Source organism: Sphaeramia orbicularis, chromosome 7 (genome assembly GCF_902148855.1).
Source record: "Sphaeramia orbicularis chromosome 7, fSphaOr1.1, whole genome shotgun sequence".
Lineage (NCBI taxonomy): Eukaryota > Metazoa > Chordata > Actinopteri > Kurtiformes > Apogonidae > Sphaeramia > Sphaeramia orbicularis.
Window position 1 is genome coordinate 15,163,331 of NC_043963.1, and position 19,518 is coordinate 15,182,848.

General features: G+C 36.1%; 1 long non-coding RNA gene across 1 annotated transcript; it reads right to left on the reverse strand.

The window, feature by feature from the left end:
• Positions 1 to 624: 624 nt before the first annotated feature.
• Positions 625 to 8,814, reverse strand: LOC115421985 (uncharacterized). The gene is made up of 3 exons (XR_003935776.1): positions 8,691 to 8,814; positions 8,625 to 8,627; positions 625 to 660 (listed from the first exon to the last, which is right to left on the reverse strand). It is a non-coding gene; the product is annotated as an uncharacterized LOC115421985 (long non-coding RNA).
• Positions 8,815 to 19,518: the final 10,704 nt, after the last annotated feature.

Sequence of the window (19,518 nt, forward strand, 5' to 3'; positions counted from 1 at the left end):
ATAGCTTATTTTTCTGTTTCAAAGTATTTTTCCTGCTATCTGTGCTCGCTCTCTCCATTTATTCTATTGCTTGTTCCACCACTGCTCACGCTTCCTCATTTGCAGAGTGGAGATGAGCAGTTTAAAGACAAAGCAAGTTTATTAAATAGCGCATTTCATACACAAAGGCAATTCATTCTGCTTAAAAAATAAAAGGAACATCCAGAGGGAAATAAAAACAGTGCATAAACAATAAAAAGTCAAAATATTAAAAAAAAGTGATAGAGTATAGTGCTTAACCCCTGAGGACCCAGTGTGACATTTGTGGCAGTTCCAAAATGATTTTTTCCCTCTATATTTAACCGTCCTTAAGTGTTTATCCCCATTTATTGTAATATTATCTTCTGTATTTTGTGTTTTGTTTTTGTAAAAATCCTGTATTTTCCAACATTTAATTTACTGATCATGTAGATGTTTATAAAGACTCAGATTAAAGTTGAGGATTATTATATTAATAACAGTGAAAACTGAAGAAAAAGTGATTTTTTTTTTCAGCAAAATCTCTCATTAACTGAACATAAACCTAGTGTGTCCATCCACTGTTATTGATCCAACTCCAAGGGTTTTACTGGTGAATCGATTTTGTAGAAGATGACGGTGTTTCCACGGTAACTACAGAGCCTCTGAACGTCCAAATGGGTCATATCTGATGACCATGAAAAGATGAAAAACTGTATTTTACACCAACTATTTACATGTATTGATAGGATTAGTAGATCAATAGGTATTAAACAGTTTAGATCAGTAGATGGTTTTGGTCGCCTGTGGCTGTTTGAGTCTTTATGGGATAAAATCGTAACAGTAGAGAAAAAGGTAATTAAATATATAGATATACATATTCAAATTATTTGAATAATCTATTTACACAGCTAGAAGACTAAGACAAGTAGACTACAAGTTACAATGTAGCAAACAAAAGTCTAAAAAATGAAAACTAAATAAAAAGTACAATGAGCAATGTAGAACAGACGACAGTGAAATAGAATTGCAGGTAAAATCATCATTGATTTGTTAATGTTTCATAATGTGCAAAAGTAAAATGATTTTGCACAATAGGCAGCTTTAAATAAATAGTTTGGTTGGTTTTGCAAATCACATTTAATGCATTTTTTCATCTGACCTATTTCTTCTTCTATAACTCAAGCTTTCCTTCATAATACCTGAAAAAATAACAGTAAAATGAGAAAAGAATTTAAGTAAAATTAGTGAATTCTTGGAACTACATATACACTTGGAATAAAAAAAATAAAGTGAATCACTAGACTAAAATAAGAACAGATGAAAATACCCAGACAGTCAGAATGCTTCCAGTCTAAATACTGCAGTAAGTCCATCAGACTGCAGACTCAATAGTTACAATTATCACAAGGAAGCCACAGAGAATGGACCCAGTTCTGCGAGGCCACAATCAAGTGATGAGTCCATAAACAAGGACAGTCTGTGGCCGTCAGGGCAGCAGCAGCCGATGGGAAACACAATGTTCGTTTGTTTGCACTTTGGCAGGACATGAAGTGACTGGAGAAAGTGGAAGCCTCCCCTCCCTCACAGATGTCCAGCTCTCTCCAGGGACAGGACAGAGTGACCATTATCATTCCTGTGGGACACAAAGGGAGGCGGTGGGATGAGTCGGCGGTGAGGTGTGAGACATCAGCGAGTGATCAGAAAGGTGTTACTTCCTCCGGACCGTCTTTCACTGCTGTGAGTGGCCACTGTCTGCAGGGATTTGTTAGTGGCTTGTTGTCTTTTTAATGGGCTGGGCTTTGTCTGCTATTGCAGTTAATGAGTGTTTTCTCTGCATTCTCTATAGCTGTCACCTTTGACACTTTGATTTCCACATTTTATGTTATTTATACCTTCAGATGACCACAGTCAAATTGATTTCATTATTATGTGGTTTCAGCTTGTAGATACATAAGTGTTTGTACCTTACATTCTTCTATAAATGGGTCAAAAATGTTAAAATTAATGTGTTTTTATTCCACTTTTGTCATTTTGTCAGGTAAAAAAAATAATTATTTGCATTATATTTTGATCTACAAAAGAATTTCATGTTTGGAATATTCCACATATAATGAAAACAACAAAAACAGCTCATAAGAGTTTAATTTCAGAGCTGATATCGATCCATTTTCCATGGTTTTCTTGATAATAACCAAAATCACTTAAGTCCTTACATCAGTGTTATTCAACCTTGTCGCCTGGAATTCAAATGGGGTCGCCTGAAATTTCTACTAATTAATAAAAATAAAAATTTATTAATAAAAATATATGGTGAGTTGGCAGAGACAATCACAATACATATAAGACATGACAAACTGTGAAGCTGAAACTGAAGCACTGTGGTACTGTTTTGCTCTTTCATAATTCATAGTTTGAGTTCTTGTTTGTTCAGTATTAATTGTCAGCCTTGTAAATCCAAGCTGGACTGACTGTACATATCCTGACCAAGGAAAATCAAATTCTCCCTTTGTGCAGTAATCTACACCTGGATTTACTGCCTTCGTCCATAATAATATACATTATATAGACTAAATGTCGTTTAAAATTAATGTTTATTTACAACATAGTATAGCAAATGATTACATGATCAAAAACTAATTTTAGCCAAAAAAAAAAAAAGTCTCTGTTTTGAATATCTGGGGTTGCCAGAAGTTTGTGATGTTAAAATGGGGTCACAAGCTGAAAATGGTTGGGAACCACTGACTTAGATGTACAAGTGTTTGTACCCTCCACTCTTCCATAAATGGGTCTAAAATGTTAAAATTAATGTGTTTTTATTTCACTTTTGTCATTTTTTCTGGTAAAAAATAACTATTTGCATTATGTTTTGGTCTACAAAAGAATTTCATGTTTGGAATATTCTACATATAATGATAACAACAAAAATAGCTCATAAGTGTTTGATTTCAGAGCTGATATCTATCCATTTTCCATGGTTTTTTTGATAATAACCAAAATCACTTCAGTTCTTACATCAGTATCTATGGCATTGTACTGACAAAAACAGTGCTTTTAGGCATTCCATGTTTTCTTTTCTGTCTGTTTTAGTCACGTGATACACACAGGAGTTAGGACTTGATTGCATAACCATTGTTTTTGTTGACTGTTGATGGTCTAATGCTGTATATACCTCATTATTTTGCTGGTCATGGAAGGTTACAGATGCCTTGTGGCTGCTCACTTCTTTTAAAATCCTTCCCCATCAGCCTTTTCTTTCCCACCTCAGTTATCTGCCAAAGACAACTCAGTATGGGTGGGGGCTGAGACATCATGTTGCTGGAGACTTCACTGGTGGCTGTAGTCATGGTGGGTGGCTGGCAGCAGACGGAGCATGAAAAATATTTATCAAAGTGGTTGTGACCATTAAAGAGCTTTTGGATATTCTTTTTCCTGTCCTGTCTAGACTGCTGCTTGTGTGATTAACGTCTGCAGACTCTATAGTTTCTCTTCCTGTTGCACTTTACATTATGATAGGCATAGATTTTCCCTGAGATAATTGCACAGAAGTGATTTTTTTTTTTTTTTTGAAGAGCCTAAAGCTTCCTTGCCTGTAAATATAGAGACCAAATGTTTGTTATCGTCATTTCTCTGAGGAGCAGCATTTATTTGAGAAAACGTCCCAGTATTTAATTGGCCCAAGGAAAAAGCTGAGAAATGCTATTTTGAGGGGATTATATGAGGCTTGAATAACAATTTTCTTTATCTTTATTCACTTTCTATTTTTTTTCCCCCTTTATCTGATAATCAAAAATATATCCACGAAGACTTGAATATGTGTCACCTAATAAAACCATAAATTTATAAGCCCCAATTTTCTGTGGGCAATTTTGCTGAAAGATTAATTCTTATATATACAGCGAGACTTCAATCATTTTTCTGCTTCGGTACGGATGTCTCTTTGACTCTGCTCATGAATACATTTTAGAAATCCTTGGCTGGGGAAAATAAATCTGACTTTGGAAGTTCTGGATGTTATCAAATTTTAGGCAATTTTAAGCCACAGGGGTCTACATGTGCAGGAGTCTAGCAACAGATGAAGTCGAGGCTGCAGCCATGCACCTTTAAGCTGGCTTTGCCTTGTGTCTAATTCATACATTCTCCACAGGGAGCATTTAAAACTTACCCTCAGCCATTGATTCCCTTCCACTTAAGTTGCTCTCATTTATCTTAGAGCCGGGGCTGTCGCTCACAGTCATTTATTAACCACATTCTTCCTCCACACAGCCTCGCAAACTCACACTCATTGAAAACCACTGTCAGTTGACTTCTTTTTTTTTTTTTTTTTTTTTTTTACGTGAATCCAGTCTCGTTCATCATTTCTCTTCCTGCCAGTTTTACAGCTTGTTCTGCTGCAGTTTACCTCATGAGACAAGAAATCTATTTATTTCCTCGTTTGTTTTGGTTTGTTTCCATATCGATGCTCTGCAGATTCACGCCTGTCTGTTTTAGTTTCTAAACAAAGAAGCTGTTGGGAGGAATGTGCTGTGATCTATATCCCATACCCCCAGTCACAAACTCCTTATCGAGACGTTTTTAAATTTTTGCTCAAAACGGTTACATTTTGTTTTCATCTTGTCCATGTATGGGGGCATCCCACCAAATTGTCAGCAAACTAGATGTTGATTAACCCATACAGACCCAAACACCCACTAGCGACCAAAACATCTACTGATCTAATATATTTAATAACTTCTGAAACACTAATCCTATCAATCCATGGGAATAATTGGTGTAAAATGCAGTTTGTCATCTTTTCATGTTCATCAGATATGACCTATTTGGATGTTCAGAGGCTCTGTAGTGAACATAAAAACACCGTCATCTTCTACAACATTGATTCACCAGTAAAACCCATGGAGTTGGATCAATGACAGTGGATGGAGATGCTTATTTTTGTATTCAGTTCTTGATATCTTTGCTTAAAAAGTAAATTTTTTTCCCCCCAGTTTTCATTATTTCTATAAACATAATAACCCTCAAGTTTAATGTGAGCTTCCACGAACATCTACATCACAGGTGTCAAACTCCGGTCCTCGAGGGCCGGTATCCTGCATGTTTTAGATGTTTCCCTCTTCCAGCACACCTGACGGTTGTTATCAGGCTCCTGCAGAGTTGGATGATAGGCTCATCATTTGAATCAGGTGTGTTGGAAGAGGGAAACATCTAAAACTTGCAGGATACTGGCTCTGGAGGATCTGAGTTTGACACCCCTGATCTACATGATCAAGAAATTAAATACAAGAAAATACATGATTTTCACAGAAAAAATGCAAAATACAAAGGACAATATTATTTTTAAAAAATGGTAATAAACCCTTTAAGAAAGGTTAAATTTAGAGGGAACTGGCACAAAAATAGCACTGGGTCTTTATGGGTTAAGATCCTTAATTATTTATCAAACCCCAAATCCAATTTGATATAACAGGTAACTTAACCCTCATGTACTGTTGAAGTCAATTTAACATTTGGCACCAGTAAAACCATCACAAAATACACTGTTTTGGCCTGAATTTAGATTTTTCCTACAGTGCCCTAAAACATACCAAAATGATAATTGAAAGTGGTACTTTTTTGTGATGGTACCACAAACTTCTGTACAATGAGGGTTTTCTGGGTCAAATCTGATCTGATTTTAGATGCAGTAGTGTTGGTCAAATCAAGGAAAATGGTGGTTTTGGGAAATCTTGAACACTGACTGGGGTTAAATTAAATTAAAAATAATACGTATAGACAGTTTAGATTTTTGTAAATAATATAAATCAGTAAAATAAATGAAAATAACTAATCTTCAGCACAAAGAGGAGTCATTTGATATGGTTTGGGCATCTGGTTGGGATGCCCCCTGGATGTGGTGTGTTTTTTTTGGGGGGGACCATGGAGGGACAGATGGAATAAACCTCACTATGATATTATGTGATAACATAAGTTGTTTCTCTATTAACAAGTAGTATAAAACCTAAAAATACAGCCCCCCCCCCCCCTCTCTGAACATCTCTTTAAAAATACTATGTCAGTTATATTTTATAGGGGTCATTCTGGTCTCCTTGGTTTTATTTGGACCCTCTAATAAGTATTGTACTGTTCGATCTTTAAGTTATTGTACCATTAATAAGATTTTGATATCTATCATGTCAAACTTTAACAGCTGTGATTGAACTTTCAGGTTTTCAGAGCTTATCTTTATTGAACAAAAGTTCAGAAGCTGTAGTTGTGGTGAATTGGTCACAATAACAAGACAATAAAATGACTTCATTGAGGAAAAAAAAGACATATAAATGACAATGAAATGGCTATATTTATGAATAACTTCATAAAATATTGGATGGCGTTTACTGTCAGAGTTAGCATTTAGCATTAGCTAACCAATGGCTCTTTGCAGATGACTTTGATGCCTCCCACAGCCTAGAAATGTAGTCACTTCTAGTTCCAAAAATCCAACATGGTGACAGTCAAAATGCAAACTCCTGGCTTCAGAAAGGCAGTTTAGAAACCAATGAATGATGTTTCATACAAGAAATTGACAAACAAGCCCCACATATACTCCACATAAGCTCAGGAGCATGCACAAATATAAGATATTGTGCCTTTAGTTAGTGTTTGAAGTAGTTTGTTGGACACATTGCACTAGTTCAGTAGTTCAGGCCCCTCGCCGTGCCCTTCTGATTGTAAACAGTCAGCAGTTTCAGCTGCCTCTTAGGGACCATTGTTACTGATATGAGGCCAGTTCCCTGAAAACACATGGCAGGAGTGAGTGGGAATCTGACAGATGGAGGCTTGATAACCTCACAGAATACCTCGCTCCACTCTATGGGGCTCAAGGACGCTGCAGATTAAGCCTTCAGTCAGCAACTTCAGCCACATCCATATTCATGAAGGCTACATATCACTGGTTTCTCCTGTCCAACATGTCTGATGTGATCTGCATCCGTTATGTACAATCAAAAGTTAAAGCCTAAGAGGAAAACATTAATTCTCATTTGTGAGCCATTTGTGGTGAATTCCTCCAGATGGGCTTCAGGTTGCTGAGAGGGATGAACAGGCGCCGTGATTTTCATGTTCTAGTTTTAAGACCTTGACCTCTGACCCCCACAGAAGGTCACCTCTGACATGCCATAGGGGGGTTCATACAGCGGGTCAAGCCGGTGTCACACTCTCACCTCCTTGGCTTTATTGCCTCAAAGAATTTAGGGAGGGGGGCCCTGACATGGCTGTCACTGTGAGTCTAATCAGTCATCTGTGATGTCGGGGTCCGTGGGGTCCCTGGAGACCCCTACTTTGAAAACCAGTGCCCTGGGGATGGCAGCTGACCAATATAGACATGTTGGACATTGTAAACTTCATCTACATAAAGTAGCAGCAATAAAACTGCAAATTGTTGGTATTCTCACAAAAGTTTATGCTGGTCACTCATGTTCTGCTGCACAGAGGCGAAGAACAACACTTTTATTTAGAGTGCTTTTCATCAACCTTTGTGTTTTTACAGAAAAAGCAATAACACTGAGAAAACAGAAATGCGTTGAATTTAAAGATGTAGTCAATAAGTCATGAATAGAGAGAAGAGAGTATTACCTCAAACTCCACACAAGTTTTTTAGTAAGATCATTTGATAAAATGCGAGAAAAAACAATTTAACATATTTTATTAAAGTAGTATTTTTGTGTATGAAGTGAAACTGTGGAGTAACCTGGACAATGATATAAAACCGGGCTTCTTAACCTTTTTTCAAGCCAAAAAATGTGTGGGACTGGCGTGGGGTGGGGGTGATAAGTAATTGTAGAAGTAACACAACGGACCTGTATGTGGAGGACGTGGTGGGTTATATAGCTCTGTAGATTAAGCTGTGAGAAAGTGAAAGTGAAATGAGGGGGGGTGCCACCCCGGTTGAGAACTTCTGATATAAAATATAGAAATATATGTAAATATATGAAGATCATGGACTTATTACAAGCTAATATTTGCATTAAAATGATAGTATTTTAGTGTGTGTTGCAATGTAATTATATTTTTTTGTAAAAACTAAAAAGTGATGGCCATCTGTAGTTCACTAATTATTGCAAAGTGTAAGAATAATTAGAGATGGACAGTACAGAGAGACGCAGGAGAGTTAAGTGTTGGGGACATAATATCACATGCAGTGAGAGATGCAGTCTATTGAGCTGTTCATCACAAAACTTTAGGTTTCTTTATCGTCTTTACCACAAAGTGCAACTTTCTCAGCTCAAAAAATGAGAAACAAGTCATTTGTTTGAATTGCACCACCATTTACGTATATGCTGTTTGTCAAATTAAAAGATCATTTTTTGAGCTGTTCATCACAAAACTTTATGTTTCTTTATTGTCTTTACCACAAAGTGCTACTTTCTCAGCTCAAAAAAAAAAATCTTTTAATTTGACAAACATCATATATGTAAATGTGGGTGCAATTCAAACAAATGACTTGTTTCTTGCCATTAACTGCAGTGGGTAGTTTGGTAAGTAATTTAGATTAGAGTCCATTTTTTTTATTATGTAAAATTTCTTTCTGTGCTTTAAAAAGTGTCTTAAGCAAAAACTGTTGCGGCTTTATGCTTAGTGTAACACTATACGGCCTAATGAACCAAAACATAAACAAACAAAGCTACTTCAAAAATATACCTGACCCTAAACCCCACATGGCTGATATACAAATCATATAAACTCTTTATTTATGTGGATAAAGCCCCATGTCTGACTATTAAATTATCTGAGAATATTGGAATATGCTGACTATGATAAGACTCAGGAAAAGGAAATGAAATGAAACATCATTAGACAGATAGGAGAATATTTTAAAAAATGTTTGTATTTATTTAGAACATTTGAATTTATTAAAGATTATAATGTAAATTGTGTCTCTTATCACATGTTTAAGGGCTCCCATTTATAAGCTGAGCACTGCTTCTGGGGTGTCCTATTTCAAAATGTATCTCGTAAATGAATTGTTGATCTTAACTGTTTGTAATAATTTTCTCATAAACTGAACTGAATTTGTAATTTTTCTGTAGGTTGTACTTACTGTATATATTACGTACCACACATACAGACACACAACCCTGCTGACACCCACACACACCGGATAAAGCTAATAATGCAGACCCAAGGCCCACTGCCCACCCATTATCACAACCCCCAAGTTGAGACACGTCTGTGATTAAAATCTGTGTCCCTTGTGTTTGTGCATTGGAAAACCTGCCGTCCAGACAGCGGATGTGAGTAGTCTGCTCCCTCATTACCCTTGAAAGAGGCTCATATGGCGAGTGGGTGATATTAAAGTGGAGGAGGTTAAAAATGGCTCGGAGCCAGTGTGTGTTTCATTGCCTCTGACCGGGTGCACAGCACATTTGGGAGCACGCCGACCCAGATGTAAAATATATAATATTCAATTATATCTCAGCAACAATCTATTCAAACCGCCGCACAGGGAGGCACATATCCGGTGCAAGGATGTAACAAGTGCTTTTGGTCAAGTACAAAGCTGAGACATTAGGTTACTTGCATTTTAGACAATTTCATACCTTTAATAACAGAAGGAAATATGGTATTATTCATGTCTGACAGCTTTAGTTACAGTTTTCATCTCCTTCCAGTCCAGTGAAAGGCATATATCTGCTAATACTTTGATTTTGTTTAGGATTGTCTTAAGCATTAACATTGCAGGTGATGAAATCAGGAAATAAAGAACCGTAATTTGACAATATGCAGCTCTTTCCTCTTAGTCCAAATCAATATAAAGCTAGATAACCCGTCGCTGTTTCATGCTACTGGAAAACAGAAACCCTTTTCCAAACTTCTGTGTAGAGCCACAGACAAACAAATAGAGTCAATAGTAATTATAACTGTCAGTCACATATTTAACTCCCGTACCTGTCTGAAAAAACCTGTAATGAGTCAGGGGATAGATTTTCTACAGCCCAAAAACAGTAAACAGAAGAGGGTGGAATTTGTGTTTCTTCTCAGACCACTTGAAATTGAAAATTTTGCCCAAAGATGCCAAAAAACTACTATATCCTCAAGTTTTCCTTAATAAATTGAAAAATTCTACTCTAATACTTCTAATGCTGAATAAAATCTTCAAAACTCCCCTCAAATTAACTGGAAAGCATATTATCACAGAGCTGAACACCAGGCACTTTTTCTCAGGCTTTTTAGAGTACAGCGACGCTACAAACATAGGATGATCTTATTTAATGTAATGCATTACTGTATTAAACTCCATAAAGTTACCAAGTAGTTAAAATAAACATAAATGCTATAGCACTAATATGTAACACACCCATGAATGCATTACTAAAATAAATCAAAACACATCACTGTACTATATATAGGTTTATTGCATTGTGTTGTTAAATATTCTTGCTGAACTAAGGTTTTAAATGCTGGATTTTCACTCATAATGGAGTATTTTCACTTGTAAGTGTTTTCACTACTCACTTTTCCATTGGACATCTGCGCAAAACTTTACTGATATTTACTGAATGTAAAAAAAAACAACAAAAAACCATAAGTGTGTAATGTCAGTTTTCCCATTAAATCACAAATGCGATGGTTTGTTTATTTATTATCGCAAGATGAAATGAGAAGTGATTCCATAAGCATGGTGGCGAATGCAAATATCGTGTTGATTTACAGATATATTCATTATTATTATTATTATTATATATTACCCCTCTGTCCTGTGCTAAATTAAAAAATGATTCCGTTTCCTGGTGTGTCCACACATACTGCGCCATGTTTCTTTTAAAACTCTTTTTCTTTGCTTGTTGTAACATCCGTCAAAATCCAATTTTTTTTATTCATGTAACTTTAGTTGCAGAAAAAGGTCTTTCCATTGCAGTTTTGCGTGACATACCAAATCCTCTAAGCCTGAAAAACCACATCTTGCCAGCGAAAAATGAGAGTTTTGGCAAAATTGTCATTTTTCCATTAGGTAAATTTTTATGCGCAAGTTATATTCGTGTAATTTGAGGGTCAATGGAAAACCGACTACTGTCAAGTGTTAAGAGTTTGAATACTTTTTTCCAGAATTGTTATTGAATGATGCTAATTACATGATAAAATCAAAAGTTTAAAGAGCATGGATATCATTTATTATGTTTTTATTGCTGCACAAGAAAAAGTAAAACACACAAAATGGGATATGAATGAAGCTTAAGTATTGTTTATTGTTTCTTCACTCTTGCACACATCCTACAAGATTACCTTGAGCATTAAGTATTGGTGTATGTTTTCTATCAAGGTTTTGTTCTTATCTCGTTTCCCTGTTTCCACTTGGAGTCACATTATTCCCTGTGCCTACTGTGGAATCGGTTTGTTCTAATGATGCTTATTTGTTCTCTTCTTCCTTAGCTGATGACCTGCTCTGATATAAAAGCTGGAGGTTAGTAGTTTAACCCTGCCCTGAGGGACCTAAACACACATTAACACACATAAACACACGAAAGCCTGGTGTGGTGGATTTCAGGAAGTAAATCACACAGACATATGAGGTCTACAGACAGCCTGGTTATTGAGGTTTAGTGTTTTTCCCCTGTTCCCTTGCTGCTCGTGATTATGTTGTTAGCCCGTTATTAACCTGAGATCAGCGAGATCATTTATTGGTTTCAGTGCTGCGGATGGGGAGCAATTGAAATACCCGTGGTCATTCACAGTTAATGATCCGTCAGCTGAAAAAAAAAAACTGCTTTAACTGGACATAACTTGAACAAAACAGTGCAAGTTATCATCAAGTTCATTATGTGTGAATGTGTGCAATGGATGTATGAATTACATGTATTTATTTGATAGGAATGAAAGGTAATCTGCCCAAATCATGTCTCCAAATAGGTTTTTACACTGTTGCCCATAAAGTTGGAAAAAAATATTTTTACCTCTCCTCATGAAATGATTGTGACTGTGATTTATTCTTGATAGATAAGTGTAACAGGGACTCAGTATGTAATCATTATACCTTGTCAAACATGATTACTGATGTGTATAAGTAGGAATAAAAAGAGTAAGGCGTCTGAAAACAACATGATCAAAAATCAAACTTTGTCGGCAACAGTGTGCATACAGAATTACAGAAACATGATCAAAATATGCAGTTTTCATTCATGAAAACACGGCACATTGCAGATATAGATACAGTACTATGAAATAAATACAATTAAAGGCATTATATATTTGACTAAAAATAGCTCTTGTACACTTTTTCTTAGTTATTTGTGTTTGTTGTAAAAGAATTTATAAGATAAGATAAGACTTTATTTATCCCACCATGGGGGAAATTTCACAGTTAACAGCAGCAACATACAATAAGCAACTGCTGAAAGAAGACAGGTAGAAACATAACATGCTGTGCACTTTTAATCCTCCTCAGCCAAATATAGTGTAAGATTCTGTTGAAAGTTACTGCCCTATAATCTAGATTAGATTGTCTTTGTGTAAAACTTATCACATACATATTTATATGTGAAAGTACTCAGGTATTACAACTGCACAAGGCTATTTGACCTTGAAAAAGTAGGTCAAGGTGACCTACTTTCAATAGGCTTTTGCTCCATGCCAAGATGCATCCACAATATAAATTTGGTGCAGATATCTCCATGTATTCTTCAGATGAGATTAAGTTGTTGAATGGACAGACAGATAGATGGAAAGATGACAAAATGATTACTCAGTCAAGGGGTAAAGAAAAAAAAAAAAAAAAAAAAACTTGAGAGAAAATTAAAAATATAAAAGAAAAATTTACAGTGAATAAAAAATCTTATTAAAAATAAAAAACAGAAAATTTAATTGAATTATGTGTTATGTACAAAACCAATTCCAAACAAAGAAATCATTTAAAAGTCTCATATTGTATTCCTAATAGCACATAGAGAAACAAGAAAAAAATGAGGTATTTTGGAATTTGATGCCAGTAACACATCGCCATAAAGTTGGCACATGGAGAACAAAAGGCTGATAAAGTAAGTGGTGCTAAAAAGAAACAGCAGGAGGAACATTTTGCAGCTAATTGGATTAAAAGCCAAGAGATTAGTGACATGATTATGTATAAAAAAAAAAAAAAAAAAAAAAAAAAAAAAAGAACATCTAAGAGAAGCAAAGGTTCAGCAGTCTGTGTAAAACTACACCTGCAAAATATGGAACAATATCATAATAATGTTCCTCGGTGTAAAATGGTAAAGACTCTGAGTATCTCATCATCTACAGAACACAATGTAATCAAAAGATGATGTGAATCTGGAGAAACCTCTGTGATCAAAGGACACGGCTGAATATCAGTGCTGGATGGCTGCGATGGTGAGCCCTGCATTAAAACCAGGTATTATTCTGTAATGGAACACTCCCTGCATGGGCTCAGGAACACTTCCAGAAATCATTATCTGTGAACACTGTTCTCTGTGCCTTCAGTAAATGCAGGTTGAAGCTGTATCATCCAAAGAAGAAATAGGCAGACGTGACTGTGATCCAGAAACACTGTTATCCTCTGTCCTTTAAAATGGACTGAGGCAAAGTGGAAAACTGTTCTAAGGTCAGACGTATCAGAATGTAGAATTATTTTGTTCTATAGTGAATAAAATGTGGGTTGGGGTATTTATTCTTTGCAAATCAGTGCATCTTGTTTTCATTTACATGCAAAAGTGTTCAGATGTTTTTAGAATTGAGGTTGTATGTAATTCATTTGCCTGTCAAAGTGTATATCTCTGATGTAACATATACCTTTACTTCTCAGTGAAACCAGCTGAAGGAGGGTATTATTACCCCGCCCCCTGAAGGGGAGGTAAGGGGTATTTGTTTTGGTTCAGTTATTTTAACACTCTAGCAGCAAAACTATTGGTTGAATTCATAACAATTTTGGTTTATAGATCACCAGTGACCCAGAATAGATCTCACTGCATTATGGGAAAAGTACGTCAAAGTTAATTTTTTTTTTTTCATACATTTTCAAAATCTTTTTTTCCCCCATTTACTTACAATGGGTGAAAATTCAAATGTCTGTAGCAGCAACACTATTGGGTGAATTCATACCAAATTGGGTTTATAGATCACCAGTGACCCAGAATACATATCAATACATTTTGAGAAAAGTAGATCTAAGTTTAATTTTTTTATGAATTTTTAAAATCTTTTTTTTTTTTTTTACCACATTTACTTATAATGTGCAAAATTTCAAATGTCTGTAGCAGCAAAACTATTGGTTGAATTCATACCAAACTGGGTTTATAGATCGCCAGTGACCCAGAATAGGTCTCATTGCATTATGGGAAAAGTAGGTCAAACTTAACATTTTTTATACATTTTCGAAATCTTTTTTTCCTCATTTACTTATAAAGGGGGAAAATTCAAATGTCTGTAGCAGCAACACTATTGGGTGAATTCATACCAAATTGGATTTATACATTGCCAGTGACCCAGAATAGATCTCATTACATTTGGGGAAAAGTAGGTCAAATTTTCAAGTTCAAATTTTTTATAAATTTTTTAAAATCTTCCCATTCACTTATAATGGGGAAAATATGTGTGAGGGGCAGGGTTTGTTGTGCCTGCCATCATTTGTTTTAATATTTGTCTGTTTATGTATTTCACTGTGTGAAGAAACTGAATAACTGACTGAATATTTGGAACTCGTGATTTCGTTGTATCTACAGGGTGGGTGAAAAATAACTAGACAGAAATTGCTTATAGAATTTTTATTATCAGTGAAGTTATGACAAAAACATTTTTTAAACACACAACACTATGGGGATTTCTTATTTTCTTATTTCTTATTCATGGATTCAGGAGGTTTTCAATGAGATGATATCCCAGATGACATCCTTCAGAAGGTTGTTCATTCCATCCTTGGCCGTTTGAGGAAACTGGTTGATGCCACTTGCGCTTACGTTGATATATGAAGGTTTACTTTCGTTTTCCCATGCAATAAAGAACATGTATCATTTGTTTCAAAAAATTTGTAATAGGAATATGGATTTTACTACCAAATTTTAAAACCTAGTTACTTTTCACCCTCCCTGTACAATGAGAACTGTGAAAGTTCTCATTGTGAAAGTGAAAAACTCTTTCCTGCCAGTCACTGCATTGCTCTACACTTCCTGTAACAGCTATAAATTAAAAGCTTCCTTATTTACAAGGCTCTTATAGTAAAACATACAGAAACTCACTGACTTGCCAAACTGTAAGTAGATTGTTTTCCGGATGTGACAGTGACACCATTATGTTACAAGTCCTTTTAGAAAGTGCTCTGCTAAGCTTCTCAGAATCAACACTGTGAGATGCCCATGAGGTGGAAAAGCTGCTCCTAATGCATCCATTTGGGTAATTATGGGATTCATTATAGATTTTGTTGAGCATGGCCCTTTTCCTTGAGAAGTTTGACACTTGTCCAATTCAGATACTAATGCACTTACTGATTACACTGTGTGCCTCAATGCATTGTATTGATTAATAAATTTAATTTGTTTGATAATTACAGATAAACTACATCACTGCACAGTGTTACAGCTGCAGCTAGCCTAATGACTTCTTCTGATGATGTATTTGGCAAATATTTTCATTAGTATCTAATTAAAAATGCCTTTAAAATCACAAATATTGATTTCCATCATGTGCCTCTAGCAAACACCACAAAAACTAACCTAACGAGTCTATAAATATGAAAAGATTAAGATGCAGAACTTATTCCAAGCTCTTAAAGCAATATTTTATATATATAAACATACACATGTAAAGATCTACTATAAACCAAGGCCTCATCTTTGAAGAACTTTAAAGGGGTCATATTTTGCTAAACCCACTTTTATTAGTCTTTGGTTCATTTATTTGTATATTTGGACCCTAACAGTTCCAAAACTTTGAATTTGAACCCTCCAGGTGCTGAGAACCTATCTTTATATTCATTTTGGCAAAAATCAAGTGGACTTCTACAACCTGTTTTAGTTTCTTCTTAATTTGTTGCATCTACAACTAGTTACATCACGACATTTGTACATATAAGGTCAAGATTTCCAATGAACATTTCTCCGAGTACGACATAATTGTTTATCAGCAGCAGCAGTTGTAGTAAAAACTGAAAACATGTCCAAACTTCCAGCCGATTACCTAAAATGTTCAGTTGTTGGTTGTATTAATGAGCACAAGTGGCTGAAAGGGACAGAAAGCACAGTCAACAACCTGGAGGGGGTGGGGTGTGAAGTGGCTCATTTGCATTTAAAGGGCCAGCGCTCAAAATGACCTTTCTGGTGTCATTACTCAGAAATAGGGTTGAAGATGGACCTGTGGGGTTTAATTAATGAAGAATTCAGAACCAAGCATAGCCTTCACAGTTTATGTAGACCACAGGGAAATGTTTTAAAATGCATAATTCCATTTAAAAAAGCAAAATATCACTCCTTCAATTTTATTCGTTTTACTGCAGCAGAAGGTCAAAGTCACCCTTTATTAAACTGGAAAAATACTGACAAAACAGTCCCAACTTCGATTTGCTACCGTCTCTGCAGCTTTCAGCAACATGACAACACATTAGCAGATGGAGTTAACTCGTTGTCATGGAGACCTAGTGATTTCACAAGCTCAGCATGATTTCATCCATGACACTCTTGAACACCTTGCTGGTGTTGGTTTAAAAATGTTCGTTCTTGATCCTGGAAATAGATCATTTGACGACTCAGTCGAGCACAGCTCAGTTATTTTTCCTGTTCTAACAAATCTAGTGCTGTCGAACCTCTGGATTGTGATCTAGAGGAAGACGCACAATCATCAGGAGTGGCTTAAAGCAGTCAGCACCAACGGGAAAGACTGAAAGAAAGGCAAGATGTATGAAAGTTGTGCCCAAAAATCAGAGTTTTTGCCAAATACTAATTTCTGAACACGTTAAAACACAGTATTTCTACCGTGTTGTAAATGTACATTGTGTGGGATTCATCTGCATCTCTCTGTGGTTTGCATTAGTCCTCGCCTCTCCCTCTCATCTAAGTGTGAACCTATGATGAAGATTATAAATGTGAAAAATGAGCCCCCCCAAGTCATCACATTCTGCTGCTTCATCATGAGCCCATGGCGTCGATTTTCAACACCTGAGGTAACTGTATAGCCTCAGTTTATTGACTAGGGGTGTATCAGATTGAAGTCCATGTAAATCCTTGGACATAAGAAATTGAAGACATGGACAAAGTGACAGTAGTCGCTTTTCCATTGACCCTCAAATTGCGTGAATATAACTTGCTCATAAAAATTTACCAAATGGAAAAACAACAATTTTGCCAAAACTCTCATTTTTCAATTAAAAGTTTTTGCACTGGCAAGGGATGTTTTTTTGGCCGTAGCGCAAATGGTATATCACGCAAAACTGCAATGGAAAGACCTTTTTCCGCAACTAGAGTCATGTGAATAAAAAAAAACAGATGTTGACGGACGTTACAACAAGCGAAGAAGAAGAGTGTTGAAAGAAACATGGTGCAGTATGTGTGGATACAACAGGAAACCAAACCTTTTTTTAATTTAGGATGGAATAGAGGGGTGGTATATAATAATAATGGATATATCTGTAAATCAACATGATATTTACATTGTCGCCATGCTTATGGAATGAATTCTCATGTCATCTCGCGATAATAAATAAACAAATCATCGCATTTGTGATTTAATGGAAAAACTGACATTACACACTTCCATGTTTTTTAACTTTTAGGAAATATCGGTGAAGTTTTGCGCATATGTCCAATGGAAAAGCAATTATTGTTTGCAAAAATCTTAGATGGAGGAGGTTGTTAAAGTTTGTGGACTTACACACAGGAGACCAGTATTCGGGTCCAGTTTCATGCTGTTTATTTGTGCGTTTTATCTCTTTTGCTGCTTTACTACTGCTAAGCTCGACTTTTTTTGTTCCCACTGAGTGAGAGAATGAATTATTAGGTACCGTCAGATAATATTTTAGTATCAACCATCACTAAGGTTCCAAGTGGGCTAAATCGATACTAAACGATGATGTGAAATGCAAACACATCACAAATTGGTCGGTCCAGAATTGCTGCTGCTTCAGTATGTATAAAAATATGCTTAATTTGCACTTCTTCATAGTTGGCCTGTTTCTAAGTCTACACATAGTTTTTCTCTATTACTCAATGAATCAGTTTTTTCCCGGAAAGGAAAATTACAGCTAAACTGAGTAAATAAACAAACAGAAATCTTTACAGTTTTATTTCTTGTAATCCTATAATTTCAATTAGTAAATACGTAGTTATAAATACATCATCATTAGCCATTGTGAGAGGTTTAATACATTTTTTAAGGCTTTTGACAGATTTTTATTTAGGTCAAAAATAGCTCTAGATTGTAAATGTTACCAACCCCTGAGCACCTTTAAATGTTGTTAAAATATGATATGAATTTGACCATTTGTATATCATTGAAGGTCTGAAAACTCCCTATTTCTTAATTTTTACATGAAATAAAAGCTCCAAATGTCAGTGTTTGTATTTATAATTTTGTGGATTCTACATCAAAAACAAAAATGCACATTTCACAAACACATTTCTTTAAATAGTAAAGGAACTGGTCTTTTAATTTACTGCATATGTATGAATTTATATGTAGCGAGATAAAAGTATTGCGTTAATAAATCCCATGGTGCATTGGTGCTGGCCTCCCCTGTGCCTGCACGTGATGAGGAAGCAGGAGATTTTGGCAGCAGCATGTTAATGGAGGATTAAGGTATTATTCAGTTACTGAAGTCTGTCTCTCTCAGTGTGACCTCTTAATTATTGATTTTCAATCCTCATCTCTGCTCTCATCTCTGTCCTTCTTCTCTCCATCTCACTGCCACCACTTCACTTCTTTTCTTTTTTTTGTCTTAATCGTTCCGGTTATTTTCTTACAAAAAAAAAAAAAAAAATCCCTCAAAACATGAGCACCCTTCTTCTTGTGACTCCTTGCCTTGTCTCTGTATTAAAATGTGAAGCTGGCAGCCGATAGCTGCAGTGTCAGCAGGGGGTGGGGGGTGGGGGGGCTGGGGGAGGTAATTCATACCCGACTGTCACCGAGGCTGGAGGTGAGTGAGCACACCTCTTCCCCGAGGAGACAGCCAGAAATGAGCCCAGCAGAGGCGCTCAGAGGCATCAATAATCCAGCATCTCTGCCTGCACCAACTGCAACCTCACACAGTCTCATTAAACACCCCCTGCTCCTCGTGCCGCCGTATTTATACAGCTGAAACTCGGATTGAGATAAATTGGAAATTGCTCATCATGCGACTCCCTTTAGAGCTCCCCTCCACTGTTATATGTGTGAATGAATAATATTATTTTGGCCGAATCCGCATATTTCACCGGAGAGATAATGTAACAGCCCTCTTGATGCAATGCTCAGGGATGACAATCTGTGGAAAACCTAAGCGTGTTTACACCCACCTGAGGTTTGGGTATATTTTCCATAGCAGAAGCCCAACCCTGTGGGACGCTACTGTAAATAGGCTGTCACAGCTCG